The following is a 16,393-nucleotide window of genomic DNA, read 5'->3' on the forward strand; positions in this document are numbered from 1 at the left end:
TCGTAAGCCAGGCTTGCAGAAGGTGCCCCACGAGTTGTGACCCCTGGCCAATATCCTGAGCTGCCTCTTGGGCTCCCCTTAGGCTTGGACAAGGCAGCCACTTGGCATCTTTTCCTAGGAAAGCCAGAGGCCCTGGAGCCGAGTAGTCACCAGAAAGGACAGACCTCTGATGGCTACAAACTCAGAGGGGATGAGGGGAATGGTCCAGAAGCAAAAGAGCCTACTATCAAAGCCATATCCTTCACCTTCCTGCCAGACCTCCCATCACATGCCAACAACCTTCAAGCACCTCTTAGGAGCCATGGCACCCCCAAGCCAGACCTTCCAGCATTGCCTCTGAGAGGTTTGGGTCTGTTACAGGAAGCACACAAGGACATATATATAACCAGAGCTGTCAGATCTACAACCAGGCACACAAAACAGGCCCCCAGAATCAGCGAGGAAGGAGGTCTGGGTTTTGTCTGGGGAGTCAAACCTGACTTTGAAAAGCATAAATAGTCAAGTACGGCCTGGAAGGATAAGAGGAAGGAGGGGCTGGGGATGTAGCTCAGTGGTAGAGTTCTTGCCTAGTATGCACAAGGCTCTGGGTTCTACCTCTAGCATCACAATAATAATAATAATAATAAAATGAAAGAGGAAGGGAATGGCCTTGCAGGCCACATTAAAGGCGCATGCACATTCAGACAGGGAGTCTAAAGAACAGGCCATAATTAGAAAACAGTGAGGCTGGGGAGGAACAATGGGACCAGTCCTTGAGGATTGTATCCCATAGTATGGCACTGGGAGGTTTCCTGTAGGTGAGGACGGCTAGTGGTGTTCATTCGGTATCTGAATGCTATGACCGGGAGCTCACACCCTCAAGCTCACTTGTTCTGTATCGTGGTGCCCACAGCACTGAAGCAATACCCTATCCCCCAAGACCTGCATCACCCTGGAGCAGCACAAAGACACAAGTGGCTCATCAGTCACTTACTGAGTGCCAACAGTATACAGAAGTGATTGAGAAAGATGGTTCTGCTCTCAGGGCACAGCATTCTACAGGAATTGAAAGGATCCTATTCACATAAACAAACTCGTAGCATATAATTTCCCATAGAGATAATGCATGGGAGGCTTGGGCTGGGATGGAGAATACGCGTGAAGGGGTGTTTTAGTCAGCTTGTTTTGCAGCTACAATTAAAAGACCCAACTAGAACAACTGGTAGAGGAGGAAGAGTTTATTCAGGGGCTCATGGTTTCAGAGGTCTCAGCTCCACTCCTCTGGCTTCCAGGTGAGGCAGGACATCATGGTAGAAGGCTGTGGCAGAGGGAGCAGCTCACATGACAATCAGAAAACAGAGAGAGAGCGAGGCTCCACACAACTGATGCAATATATACCCCCAAAGCCACACCTCCAATGCCCCACCTCCCCCAGCCACACCCCACCTGCCTTCAATTACCACTCAATACCATCAGGTGATTAATTCACTGGTTGGGTTAAGGCTCTCGTAGTAACCCAATCATTTCTTCTCTGAACCTTCTCGCGTGAGTCTTTGGGGTCTACCTCACATCCAAACCATAACAGGGGACAGGGGAGCTGTTTCGACTCAAGCAGTCAAAGAAGGCCTATCTGAAAGGGATGCACTGAACTCAAGGACAGGAGGAAGGAGGACTCCTGGGTTTGGGGCTTGAGAACCAGGCATGCATGGTGCCCCTTGAAGGGTCTCCAGGTGTCCTGTCCAGTTGTAGCACTATGGGTTGGGAGCTCACAAATGGGTACCTGCCTGCACACACGTGTGCATACCTGCGCACTTCTCTCTTTGGTGCACACACTCACACACACATTTACATGCAACTCTTTCTCTCCACAATCATGAATACACCTTCAAAGCCCAACCTACTGGGCTCATTACCCAGACTCGTCATCCTCATAGACACAAAACAGTTCAGTTGCACAAAACACTGTTGTGTATTTTTTTCTTCTGTGTCCTCGTGCACAGCCCTGGGACTTTGCTGTGCCCACTGGATTATCTGCTTTTTTAACCCCAGCTAATGTGCGGATCCACCCCAGGATGACTGGACTGGGTTTCTCTCCCAGAGGGAAAGAACTTCTGATGCTTGAGTCATTTGAATCTGCGGCATTAAAAGGTCTCCTGACCAGAAGGAACAAGAAAATGTCACTGGCTGATGGGGACAATTTTAATGCAAAATGCCACCTTCTAATGATTGTACCTTTGCTGCAGCTGCCAACAGAAAGACACTTAGCTCTTTTCCAGGGGCCAGACTCAGATCAAACAATTTTGTACTTCCTCCTGCCTTGGCACTGATCTTGGCTCCTCCAGTACCAGCCCAGGCTTCTCCCTGAGCAAAGGGGACAGAGCCCAGGTGAGATCCCCAGAAGACCCTTCCTGGGGCCTCTGTCACTCTTCCATCTCCTGAGCCCCTGGACAGCAGGCAGGATGAGCAGCTCCTTCTTGTCTACCTTTCACCAGGACTTGGGTCAAGAGCCCTCCTTAAGTCTCCCATGGCCCCCAATGTGTCCCTAGTCACTGCCTTGCTCCCTTCCCTGCACAGGAGTCTCCTCTTTGCTTTGTTTTTCCTTTCTGCATGACTGAGTCCCTCAGAGAGGAGACAGATGAAGTCCATCTCTCGCTGCTGTGTCCTGGGATTCAGGACAGGCCTGGCTCATCCCTGTTTCATCTTATCTATCCAATGAGTGGAGAATACGCAACGAAGGGGAAAGGAACCACATTCTTCTCAAGCAGGGCAAAGGAGAACGTCTCTGCTTTTTCCAGACTACACGGGTCCAAAGCACCCCCAGAGTGGCCCAGCCCCTCTCTCCCTAAGCCACCCCAGGTTGTCATTCCTGTCCTAAAACACCGTTAGCGCCTCCGCAGTGGGAAGCGTCAACACCTCTGGGTTCATGCCCAGATGACATCAGCACTCGGGGAACCCCACCTGCGAACACCCTGCCCGCCTACAGGGCTCTCACCACCGCCAGCTCCTCCCCTTCCCACACCCAAGCCTTTGCTTCTTCTTCGGTCTCTATCCGCAAGGCTTCTCCTCACACTTCTGAGTCCTATTGACGCTTCAGTTCCCATTGTAAGGACACTTCCCGTGGTAGGCACATTTCCACACTCCCCGCAAGGTGTTCCACACCTAGGATCCAATCAAACACAAATGTAGGCACTGCTGTGAGGAAGTTTGCAGATGTATTTCAAGTCCCAAACCAGTTGACCTTAATTAAGGGACAGAGACTGTCCTCGTGGAGCTGCCCTAACTACTGAGGCTTTTTAAAGCAGATCTTTGGGGTTAGGGGTGTAGATCAGTGGTACAGCACTTGCCTGGCATGCAGAAGGCCTTAGAGTCTGTCTCTAGCACAGAAGAAGAAGGGCAGAGGCAGGGGAAGAGGGGGAAGGAGGGAGGAAAGAGGGAAGGAAGAAAGAGCCAAGTTTCTCCCACTGGTGTCAAAAGAGAAGCCCAGAGACTGGACGTAGGAAGATTCCACACACCTTGCTGAGTGCAGGTGGGGGAGGGAGTACATGAACAAGATATGAGAGTGACCTAGGAGCTGAAAGTAACTATCATCCGTCATCAAGGAAATGGGGACCACAGTCCTACAACTCCCAACACATGAATAAGCTCAGAAGCCAATTTTTTTCTGGAGCCTCCAGACAGGAACTCAACCCAATACCTTTAGTTTGGCATCGTGGGTTCTCTCAGCCATGCCAGACCTACAAGCCACAGAGCCAGGCTCTCATGTTTTCCTTCTTCAAATGCTTCCTTGTGGTAAAATGTACCTAAGTCTTGCCATGGCGACAATCTCTACGTGTACAGCTCCATCGCATCAAGTACATGAACATCATTGAGGACCATCACCACCATCCATCTCCAGAGCTCTTACCTTGCAAACCAAGTTGGCATTTACCCATTTGTGAAGCATCAAATGCCTTGGAATAGCGTCCTTCACCTATTATAACCCTCAGCAAAACATACCCACGTGGTAGAATTCCTAAGGCGAACAGTAGCTACAACTGAGAGCACGTTTATGAGATCGAATTTATTTACTATTCCATTTTAAAGGTGATGAACAGAGAGATTTAAAATAATAGGAACTTTCCCAAGTCACACAGTAGTAAACAGCAAAACAGCTCACGACGTTGAGCTCCACTGAACCGTGCTTCTTGAGGCCCAGAGAGCTGTGTGGATGGTCTCACGTGCAGTTTGCCCAGAGACCCTCAGAGCTGGAGGAGATGCTGGAATCCATCCCTGGAGATTTGGTGGGGGTGCAAGGAGGGCATTGCAGGGCAGAGTCAGGGTGAGACGTTGAAACCGAGCCCCAGAGTTTCAAGCTGGTTTGAGGAAAAAGAAGGGAACTGGAAGGTAGGTTAGTGGTGAAACCAGCCCTCTTTCTCACCCGGCTCCAGCCCCCAGTTCCTTTCTTCAATCAAAATAACTCCTCATTCAAATATTTTATATGTTAGCATTCATTGGACGCAATCTCATTTTTTAGAAAAAGGCCCTACTGCTAACGAATATATCTGAAAATCACTAATCTGTGACAAGCCCTTTTGCTACAAAGTATACTTACTAGAAAGGCTCAGAGAGGTCAAGTCACTCACCTAAGCTCACACAGTCTTCTTCGATCAAGTCAAGGTGGGATCATAGGTCTTCTTTCACACACCTCCCTCCGGGTCACTGGTTAGATCTCAGATTAGATGACTAAGACCCCTAAACTCCATGGGCCTCTGAGGTTAGACTTGGAGCTGCCCTGAAGCCAAGAAGACCCACCAACAATAAGAGAGCCCTCACAGAGAACAAACCCGGCCTGGCCATCAACACCCAGGCCCTGGGTCTCAACTCTGCTCCTCCCTAGTTGTGTGACTTAAAACAAGTCCCATTTCTTCCTGAGGCCTCAGTTTCCCCATCTATGAGGTGTACACTGGGCCTCTCCTTGTGCTTTCAGCATTGGTGTTGTGGGGGCCTGAGGCTCCGGTCATGGAGGGCCAGCAGGGAAGCAGCTGGTCCCCAAAGGCTGGCGGTGACTCAGCACTTCCTTCCAGCTCCCCCCACCCACAGCTGATGGGAGACATTAAAATACTTCAGTCAGGGAAAGTGGAGCCAAGGTGCAGGGACCGTGAGGCAGGAGGTGTCAGCACCAGAGGAAGTAATTTAATAAGGGCCCGCTTGGAAATTATATCACCCCAAATAATATAATAAACCCTAATTTACTCACATTTATCTCCCAGAGTTTTTTTGGGGGAAGCATAATCTTGCCTGCTCTACAGTGATGGATTAGCGCAATGGAAACTCCACTGGGAAATAAAAAAATACATCTTGTAGTTTTTGACGTGTTATTATTCAGTGTTATCTCGTACGCCTCATTCCAGGCCCATTACTCATGTTCACTTTTTTTTCCTGCTGTTTTTTCTCTCCGCTTCTTAACAGTCAGGGCCAGAGGCAGGGCTGCCGGCACCTGGCTCTCCTCGGCCATCGCCTAGCGGAGCCCACAGTTAGGGCGTCCTAGATTGGGTAAAGGGTGGCAGGAGAAAGAGGTGGTCCCTGCGGAAGAGTGCCCAGGGGGTGGGGGCATTGCCAGTGATTTGAGATGAGGGGTGACCCCATTTTTCCAGAGGGAACCCTACTTTGCTGAAGTCTGAAGGGACTCCAGAGCTAGTCCCAGGCCAGCCACGGGGGGCCTTAGGGAGTATCTCTTGGAAACTGAGAGATGGAGAGCGCATCCCCTCCCCCACCTCTCTCCATCTCTGGTGTGTTACCTGTTCTCTATCATCTCCCAGGCCCACCATCCAGTTGACTGGGTCCCAATTTACTAGTTCCAGCTCGGCACGGGTCCCACCTGGTTCAGGTAGCTACAGAGATGGAGAGAGGAGAGGTGGGTTTGAGATCATGTGGGATTGGCACAGCTGTCCGGCCCAAGGGAAGAGAGGCTGAGCAGGCCTCTGGGTGGTCTGTACCATTACCCAACTTTTGCAAGCCTCAGTCTCCTCATCTATCAGATGGGGGTAATGATGTGATAGAAGGAAATGAGACCCTGGAAGTAGAAGTGTTTGTGAAGGGCATCCTACCACAGTTACCCTGCCTCAGCTCCTCCCAATTTATGCTGGGCTGCCCTTCCCCCTCCTCCCTGAAGTCCTCTTCAGGCCCGAGCCAGGCCAGACTCAGAAGAGTAACAGGAGCCACTTGTGAGGAAGAAATGAATGCAGCAGTTTGCAAATCTGCTCTCCTCAGGAGAAGGGAGGAAAGGCAGAAGGCCCATAGCACCCTGGGAGACGCCATGCATAATTGCTAATAAGCAGGCATGACCGAGTCTTAACAATAATTAAAGTTACCAATGGAGAACTTGTCCATTTCGGGGTCTAATGGTTTTTCAGCACATTAAACATTAAAGGGGTAATCACCTCACACACACCGGTGCCCACGCAGCCGCCATGTGTCTTTTCTGCTGACGGCAGGGAACTGAAGACAGAGCCCCAAGCAAAACCTGGGGGTCTCTTGCCCTACCCTAGGGTTCTGGCCACAAAACCAGTCTGCCTGCTGAAAGCCCTGTGGCTGCTGAGGGAGCTGGCCTCCACCAGAAGGGGTATCTCCACAAAGTCCTGCCTTGCACCTCCATGGACAAGGTCCCTTGGATCTGAAAGAGGTCAGCTTCCTAGATCAGCAAAGGCCTTCTAGGGTCCCCTTGCTACCTCTCCTCTGCTGACATTCCTCCAAGGCGGGGGCACTCCCCTGCCCCTCAGCACTACCCGTTTGGTGATCTCTTCCCTAGGAAAAGGGCAGATTCTGACATTCAGGGTAAACAGAATTCTCTATAATTCTGTGCACTATCAGGTCATTTACATGTATCCTCTTATTCCACACAATTGATGGGTTAAATTTGCTATTCCCATTTTGCAGCTGAACACAGGTTGATTTGCCCAAGACCACATGGCTAAGAGAGGAGGTGTCACTACAAACACACTGATCTAGCCTTCTAACTATGCCAGTGTTATTAAGAGAAACCCTGCTGAATACATTGGTCTGACTCTCCATCTGCCCTGGAGAAGTTGTTCTGGGCCATAGGTTGGGGGGTGCTGTGATCACCAGCTTCATTTGAGGTGCAGTAGAAGGGGCTCTTGACCTGGAATTGGAAAATCTGGATGTGAGAAGTCACAGCTCTGGTCCCATCAACAGAATAACCTAGGCAAGTTGTTTAACCCTCTCTATGCCTCTGTTTTCTCACCTGAGAAATGGAAAGAATATTTTCTACTTCTCAGGATTTTTAGGAGGAATTTTAAAATATGATACAAGGAAGGAGATGGGGACAGAGGAGGAGGAGAGGGAAAGGGAAAGTACTGGGGAATTAAATGGAGCAAATTATATGATATGAATGTATAAATATTGCACAATGACCCCCAATATTTTGTATAATTACAATGGACTAATGAAAAATTTTTAAAAGAGTGAAAATTTCATAGACTGAGAAGTCAAAAGATGGCACCTTAAACTAATAAAGCCAGCAGGAACTATCTAAAAATATTATGAAGAAATATGAGCTATATAGATTCTGGATGAAAGAACTGAAAGATTTGGAAGGGAGTAGTGTTGACTTGTGATGTTTTTACTTAATGCTAACTTTAAAATTATAAACATGCATTGTTTTTATCAATTAAATTATAGAAATAATTATATATAAGGCAGCTAGCTGGAAATCAACATCACCATCATTACCATCACCACCGTTCTCAGCCTTCAGAGGCCACCCCATGTTGATCAGCCAAGAGCAGATGTGTGGACACAGAAGTGCATTTGATATCCCGTGCATGTTAGTAATGCCTGCACACATGTGCGTCCATTCCTCACTGTCCTGATGTCTTGTTGGGTATGTGTCTTTTTATGACCCGTCTCACTTACATATTTCTCAGGAGTGGGGAATTCACTGACCAAGACTTCCGTTTCTAACTTAACCTTCAGAAGAGTTTCTGCCAGAAGCCCAATTATAATGTTCGTCTTTAGTGATTCCCACCCCTACCCCACCTGCCCTTGACCCTCTCTTGTGGTCCCTCAAATGCCACCAAGCATTTGTGAAGCCCCAGAAAGACAGCAAACAGCACTGGCTGTGTACTCTCCATCTCTCAGCCCTTAATCTGACACATCTCCAGCCCATCCCTCCTGGGCAGCAGTCTTTGCTCTAGACCTTTTCAATCATCACTCCTTCATCAAAACATACTTTACCAGTGATACATCTCTTCTTGGCCAATATATTTGCATTTACAAGGTCTTTATGCTTGGATGGGGACAAATTGCCCTGGAGACCCCTAGAAACACATTTTTCAATCCCCTCTGCTTGAGAGGACCTGTCTCCAAACATGGCAGTCACAGGCCAGTCCAGTGGTCTGAGTTCAGATTCATTTGTACCCTAAATCATATTGTCTTACGAATAGTAGTGTCCAGTCCACAGGTCTCTGGGTTTTGGAAAGGTACTTTACTGACCACAATCCTGAATTCCAACACATCATCAGACACATGTGCCTCCCACAGACCCCCTTTGGACCTGTCCAAGGTCCTGATATTTTCTTGTTTGCCACAAAAACCCCCTCATCAAAAGGGCCCAATAACAGAGATCCTCTTGATTATTGGATGGAGGTGTCAAAGGCATGATCTATGTCACCTTAGGTGAGCCTCACTGTGGCCCTCTGTGAATTGGAGATATGAATGAAGATGAGCTGTTGTGAGAATCCTTTCTGCTGACAAGTTCTAACTTATATCAGCACCCTAAAAACCCATCTCTTGGCTCTCGAGAGAAGCAATGCTACCTTCTCTCTGAATCCTGTCCTGGCACCTGCCCCATTGTCAGAAGATCAATCATAGTGTCCCCAGGATTCCCACAGGATAGTGCTCACAGTCCCTTCCAGCACTGACTCCCACACTGTTCTCATATGCCTTCCCTCCTGGAGCCAAGGATATGCCTTTCTTCTCTGTATGTCCACACCACCCAGGGCACATGGGGTGCAGGAATGCATGAGTACATCCTCATGAGGAATTTTTGTGTAAAGTGTCCCCTTCTTGGCCCACTCCTCTTGCCCTGCTCCTGCCTGCCCCAGCTTTTCTTTTAAGCCCACTCATCTGCCATTCCTGAAGATTCAACTATTTTTTCACCATGAAAATATAATTAATAATAACCTCCAGTAATTCTTTAGGAATCACACCCACCATATTGTCAATATGGTCTCACCCTTTTACTCCCTGCCATTTCCCATCCATTCTGTTTCTCTTTCAGTGCTGTAGTCTCCACTTCCTTCCCCTGGACGCTCTGCCTTCATTCTATCAAGTTCAGCTGGATCCTCCTAGAGAAACTTCTGGTCAAGCCTCTGCCACCCTCCCCTTTCCCCACCTTCTACTTTGGAGAACTGTACCATCTCAATCCATTCATGCTGCTATAACAAAATACACTAGACTAAGTAATTTACAAAAAATAGAAATCTATGACTCACAGTCTTGTAGGCTAGAAGTCCAAGATCAAGATACCAGCAGATTTGGAATAGGTAAGGATCTCTTCCTAATAGATAGCAACTTCTCGCTGCATTCCCACATGCTGCAACTCCCAAGGGAAAAGGGGCCAGCGAGCTCCCTCAGATGGCTTTCATAAAGGCGCTAATCCATTCAGGAGACTGAATCACCCTTGACTTAACCATCCACCAAAACCCCAGCCCTCAATACTATGACCTTGAGGTTAAATTTTAGCATGTGAGTGGAGTGGGGTGGCACATACATTCAGACAGTGACTGGGGCCTAGAGTTATGCCGATTTCTGTGCAATACGGGGCACGTCAGAAAGCTGGTTCCAGTGCAGTCAGAGCCTCTGTCTCTGGCAGGCAAAGAAGCTGTAATTGCCTGGCATCACCTCCCCTCTCCTGCTCAGCAGTTCCCTCTCAGCCTTTCCACTTCTGCCCCTGCTATTCCCTGTGGCTGCCAACGCCTGTCCTGCCCAAGAGAGCCCCAGACCAGTCCACCCTTAAGCCCCGAGAGCTTTTTCTAGTCTCTGGCCTTCATCCCTCCTTTCCCCAGCTCTTTTCTCTTTTCTCCTCCCAATCCTTCCTGTCTTGCAAAATCCCAGCCTTGCTCCTACTGTACAAATGGAATTATCTACAAGGATTTGAAAGGACAAGTGTGCAAGGAGCCAAGTGGCACCAGGCTCTCCTCTCCTTCCTTTGATAAATTCCTTGCCTGATCCAGCAGTCTTTCAATTAGGTGGATTAAACTGTAACAGAGAGCTCTGGGGGAGGGGAGGAGCTGCTTGGAGGAGACAGGAAGTTCTGTGGAAAGAAGTGGATCATGCCAAAGGGAGCTGCCCACCCTCGGGAGGCTGGACCACCAGCATGTGTCAGTGCCACACGCCACCCCTTGCACACAGTGCTTTATAGCTTGCAACATTCTTTTCACCTCCATAATCTCATTTGCTCTTAACAGGACACTGCAAGCTATCTATCGCTTTCTCTGTTTTTGTTGTTGTTTTGGTGCCGGGGTTGAACCCAGGGGTGCTTAAGCACTGAGCCACATCCTTCAACCTGGCTTCTTGTTGTTGTTGTTGGAGACAGGGCCTCACTAAGTTGCTGAGGTTGGCTTTGAACTTGTGATCTCCTGCCTCAGCCTCCTGAGCTGATGGAATTACAGGTGTACACCTCATGCCTGGCACTATCTCTGTTTTGTCAATAGTAAAACTGAGGCTTAGGGAATAAGTAACTTACCCCAAAGGCACACAGAAAAGCCTTACATTGGTCCTGGGCATTCAGGGATGGGACCTCCCCATCACTCCCTGCCCCATCCACCCCAGGTACCCCATCATACAAGACACAGAAGGCCCAGGGCCTGAGAGAGTGGAGAATTCAGCAACAGACCCAACTTTTGGCATGAATAATAGAGTTTGGGCAGGTGACTCCATGAAACCTGAGAAAATAAGGCATCTTGTCTGTAGAAGTCATAAGCAGCAAAGCCCTAGACTCCGCAGAGAGAGGTCCTTGGTTTTCTAGACTCTCGGAACAGGGTAAGGACAGAGCTGAAAGATGGCACACAACACATCCATGGTGTGGTTGGTCATATTGGTTTAGAGGAGGGTTTTTCAACGGGCTCCAGCTGGGTCTTTGCCAGTGAGAGCTCTGTGCAGAAAATGGTCTTTTGGAAGCAGATGGCTGGGACAGATGAGATTGCCATGATGGCTCTTGGCATCTTCATCCTGTCCTCCCACACACCCCACCCTCCAGGCTCCTGCACTAACCCCTTCTTGGAAGTGAGGAGGCTAACAGATCTGACTGGATTTCCTACACTGGGACCCCAGGACCTGGTCAGAAGGGATCAGAAGACGAAACTCTTGCTGCAACCCACCTTCAGCACCGCCAGTGCCCCTGTGTGTCTCTCCCACAGACTCAGCTCAGAGAGAGCAAGGCTCTGCCTCCACCGCTCATCTCCAAGCTTTTGTATGCAGTTGCTTGTCCCTGAGGGGCGCATAGACAAAGGAGGCTCCGGGGCTCTGCTCAAGAGGACAGAGGTGCAAAACCACACATGGGTCCTGGGGAAGCTTGGAAGCTTAAAATCAGAACCATATAAGGCTCAGGCTCAAAGAAACCTGGACAAGCACCCTGCCCAGTCCCTTAGAGACATGCAAACTAAGGCCCAGAGTCAGGGAGTGACCTACCCAGGGCCAAACGGTAAAATCATTCACAATTTAGGAACAGGACTCAGATTTCCCAACATCCAGGTCTGGACTCTTCCCTGACACTAGCTGTTGGGTCAAGTTGCCCAGTTCTGGGGGAGGTGACTTACCTAGTGACTCAGGAGAGACTTAGGAAGACTGAGACATCCTCATGAGACATCACTCAGTGGAGATCCTTTAATGCTCTTAATTACACATAAGACACCTTCCAAAACTGCAAAGACACTTTGTATTTGAACATATTATGAGTTTTTAAGCATCTACTGCATGCAGGGTGCTATAGCAGGTTTTATGGGAGATAGAAAAACAGAAGCTCACTTTCTAGATGCATGTTTATTCATTCCATAAATAGTAATTGAGACTCTACTATCTGGCCTCTGGTAGGCCCAGTTTGTTGTACTAGAGATGCTGAGATGGTCAGTGTGGAAAAGATCCCTGACTTCTGAGAGCTTACATTCCAAGGGGTAATCTTAGTTTACTAAGAATTTACTAAGTGCTTGAAACCCTGCCAAGGGCTTTACCCATGTGATCTAACCTGCATGAGAGGTCCATAAATGCTCATTTTACAGATAAAGAAGCTAAAGTACAGAAAAATTCAGGATGCTCAAGTTCAGTTATTACTTAGCCCAGCTGGATTTGAACTCTGGCATGCTGACTTCAACGCCTGTGCTTTTGCATGTTATATTACCGCACTCAGAGTAGAAAGTTTCCAAAGAACACATATCCTCCCAAATGTGGCCACGCAAACCACTCACCCCCCTCAGCTGGCTGCAGGAGTGCTCATCAGCCCCGGGGCCCCTAATGAGCAGCATCAGGCAGTCACTGTAATTTATAGGCCTATCATATTCAAATTTGGCTTCAACCCTCTGTGGCCCCACTACACTTTATTCTGGTGATGATTTATTGTTTTAATTGAGACTTTGCCTAGGTAGAACCCACTGCTGCAAACACGGAAGGACTCAAAGCCCCCGAAATCCGAGACAAAGTTTGGCCCAAGCCAGTCATCTCTCCCCTGGCTCCTCTGTGTGCCGCTAGAGCCACAGAGTGACAGTAAGCTGCAAGCTGTCCCACAAGGGAGGGGCCATTCCTCCTGAAAGACAAATGGCCTTGTATTCAGTGGAGACGGCCCTGATGCTTAGTGGCCTTTGGGTTAGTGAGTGAGAGCAGCGCCCAGATAGGTCAGTGCTGTCAGGAGAGAGGGCGGGAGCGGCGAGCGCTCGGGACCCAGGTGGGGAGAGGTGAACCTGTCACTGAAGGGAAAGGAGCCCATGACAGCAGTTCAGCAGATCTAATGAGCGGCCCAGCTCCCCGCGTCAACCCTGACATCTCTGTTTCCCCAGGCGGCAGCACCTGTCCATCTCCCGCCCAGGCCCTACCCGCTCCAACCCCCCTTGCTGGCAGCCAGTGCCAAAGAAGTGGCCACATGACACAGAGAGGGAGAGCTAAGGAGAGCAAAATCAGGAGTTGGGACAGTCCCCGTCCCTTGGAAGGGATCTTTGCACAGTTGTATGGGCCCTGCCCCTTGGGAAAGCCAGAGATAGGAAGTCAGTTTCACCTCAATAAGCCAACATTTACCAAGGGCCTACTCATTATAGACCTGCGCCTGGCCATTTAGGGAACATAGGAAGGAACAGACCCAGTCCAGTGCCCTGCCCAGGCTGCAGACTGGTAAGAAGACTCAGAGATAAGATAATTTCAGGTAGATAGAGCCTATTATCTACAATCTACCTAGGAAATAGCACTCGTCCTGACCTGGAGGTGTTGAGAAGGCTTCCTAGAGGAAGCAACTTTGAAAAAAGCCTTGGATGATGGGTGGAGTTTTGACAGGCAGGACAGAGGATGTGGGGCATCCAGGCCAGGGGAAATCAGCTTTGCAGAGTCATAAGGTACAGGAGATATGATGAGGAAGTCAAGATCAGACCCAGCTATGAGAGGTTTTGGACGTGAGGGTAAGAATTTAGTGTTTATTTAGAAGATAATGGGGATCCACCAAAGGTATTTAATTTGCATAATGAAATGGTCAAAACTGTGGGAAAAGCCAGGAGCGTGTAAGAGGTACGCAAGGGGCATAAAGCAGAAAGACGGGTATACCAGGTGGGACTAAGAATGGTCAACTCTAACAGAGACCTGAGGTAAAAGAGGCCTGAAGAAAACCAGTTCAGGCAACTCCAGGCCTCTCATGAACCCAGGCTCCTCCTTATTCTGCTCTACCATCCTAGTGTGTGACTTTTATTCCCAAGGTCACTTAATGGACCAAAAATAGCTGTTAGAGTTCCTGCCATCATTTCTACATTTTAGAAAGCAGGAGGAAGAAAGCAGGAGGAGGCAAAGCTGTCCTCTGAGACAGCTGCCTTTATTAACAAGCCCTCATAGTCTCTTACGTTTCATTGACCAGAATTTATATACTTGGCCAATGCTAGCTGCAAGGGAAGGCAGGAAAGGCCATACATAAGATGGACCCACTGTGCCCTGAATATGCTCAGGATCTGTTACCAAGGAGAAAGACGGGTAGATCCTGGAGGACAACCTTTAGTCTCTGGCACAGAGAATCAGAGAAAATTCTGAAACTCTGAGTACAGGGGCCTGTGAAGATCATGAGTTCAGGAGCAGAAGGCTGTGGGTCCAAGGAAGGTTTGGGAGTGAAGATCCAGCCTGGGTCTGATGCCAGAGAAAGGACGTCTGCTGCCAGGGCCCTTGCTCTTCCAGCACCCAGGCACTCCTGCTCCCACCAGACTTAGGGTCCTACCAGGCTTAGTGATCACCCTCAGCCACAGAGGGGATGAGTCAATGAGTCCTGGGTGCAGAGTTTCTGATGGGGCATATATGGTGCACAGAATGGAGGTTATGGTCAGATAGCCCCACACCACCTCCAGGAAGCCTTCCCTAGGAGGAACTGCAAGGTAGGGTGCTCCCCTCCTGACAGGGAGTCCACAGAGCAGACTGAACGAATTGCCCTGTCTGGGAACACCAAGCAAGCCCTCCAAGGCTTCTGGTCATGACCACACCCCACACGCCATCCCTGTGAGGAGAACTAGAGACACAGAAAAGGAGAAACCTGGGTGGTCAAGCTCAGTCTCTCCTCTCTAGCAAAGGACTTGAGATCTGAAGGCCAAATGCCTTCTAGTGAGTGTTTTCCTCGTGTGCAGATGCAGGTGATGAATGCTGCCCCTTCTTCAGAACACCTTTAGATCAGCTATTTCTTTTCTAAAGATGGTCTCATCTTCAAATATTTCTGCTCACCTCTCCAGTTTGTCTTACAACACAAATCTTTGGCTTTCCCAAAATGTCCAACATAGGGCTAGGGATATAGCTCCGTTGGTAGAGTGCTTGCCTCGCATGCACAAGGCCCTGGGTCCAATATACAGCACCAAAAAAAAAAAAAAAAAAAAAAAAGAATTCCAATGTAGGGGTTAAGAGAAACCAATTTTGTATCACCAGCCAGTGCCAATAAATTGTTAGTGACTACCTGGAAGGCTTGTTGAGAAGGATTCTGAGGACTCTTCTTGACTCCATGGAAAAGAATGCTCGATTCAGTCCATGGTGTCTGCCACAGGAAAGCAGGGAAGGGTAATGGGATAAATATAAGCTAATTGCCATCTCTGGTCCAGCACATAATAGGTCCGCAATAAGTGTTTATGAAGTTACCCATAGATTCCAGAGGGCCATTCAAAAGAAGTGTTGGCCTCTCTCTCTCTGTAATACCTCTCCCTTTCTGAGCCAGAAATGACCACTTCTTGTTCTATCCCAAACCACAGGCAGGAGTCTAGCAAGAAGAGCATTAAAAGAGTGTTTGGGCTAAACGTGCATGATTCCTGGTGGGCAGCTCACCTTTGTCTCTCTGAGAAGTTTCCCTCCGTCACCCAAGGCTCCGATCCCTTGACCCAAAATTCTATGCCATGCTGGGATAGACAGAATGTTTACAGAGAGGGGAAGCAGCAGGCCTCTGAACCCTGAAACTCTAGGTGGAGTCAAGCAACTCTTGAGAGCTCAACTCTTGCAGGTTCATGAGGAAATCCCTTGTAGGGCAGGCCAGCTCCTGTGTTCAGATCCAGCCTGAGAAATGCTGTTGACAAAGAGTGCATTCTTCCTGCTCTGGTCCCCCTTAAAGGATGCCCAGACAGACTCCTCAGCCAGAAGGGTGCTGGTCCCCTGCTTCATGGAGCTTCTCTGCACCCCATCCAGTTGCCCCACCCTTCCCTGCCCCTGACCTGGCCAGGAGCACAGCAGGCTCCACCAGGGGCAGGCTGGCGCACTCTTTGTCAACTCCCCTGAGCCCCGCGACGTTAGCGAGCTAACAAGAACGGATCTGACAGAGCAGGATTACCCACTCAGAGGGAGCTGGAGTGATTGTGTTTACTCCCAAACCTGGCCCTATTTAGTGGTCTGTGTGCATCATTAATCTTCTTCCACAATCCGTTCCCCATCTGCTCCCACTTTTTAATGAACTGCCACTTGTCGCACTCAATAAAATCAGCACTTTGCGAGAATTTCAGCAACAATGGACAGACAGGGGAAGGCAAGAGGCAGTCAGAGAAGGCGATGGGGGAGAACCGAAGGAAATCCAGGGGGTTCTGGGCAAGAAGGAGCAATAGAGATATCCCCATGGTTCAGGAGTAGCCTGGAATCTGCACAGGCAAATGAATCACAGCAGTCTTGGCACCCTGGGCAACCTTGCCCCCAAGCAAGGCACTAACAACCACATCAGACC

General features: G+C 49.1%; 1 long non-coding RNA gene across 2 annotated transcripts in view; it reads right to left on the reverse strand.

The window, feature by feature from the left end:
- Positions 1–4,024: 4,024 nt before the first annotated feature.
- The window catches only part of LOC120889706 (uncharacterized), a 107,133-nt gene continuing 94,764 nt past the window's right edge, over positions 4,025–16,393 (reverse strand). For both annotated transcript variants that reach the window (XR_013437234.1, XR_013437233.1), the window contains 4 exons: positions 5,757–5,849; positions 5,216–5,294; positions 4,602–4,750; positions 4,025–4,331 (listed from right to left, as the gene is read on the reverse strand). This is a non-coding gene — a long non-coding RNA (uncharacterized LOC120889706). The remainder of the gene's footprint in view (positions 4,332–4,601; positions 4,751–5,215; positions 5,295–5,756; positions 5,850–16,393) is intronic.

Source organism: Ictidomys tridecemlineatus, chromosome 4 (genome assembly GCF_052094955.1).
Source record: "Ictidomys tridecemlineatus isolate mIctTri1 chromosome 4, mIctTri1.hap1, whole genome shotgun sequence".
Classification (NCBI taxonomy): domain Eukaryota; kingdom Metazoa; phylum Chordata; class Mammalia; order Rodentia; family Sciuridae; genus Ictidomys; species Ictidomys tridecemlineatus.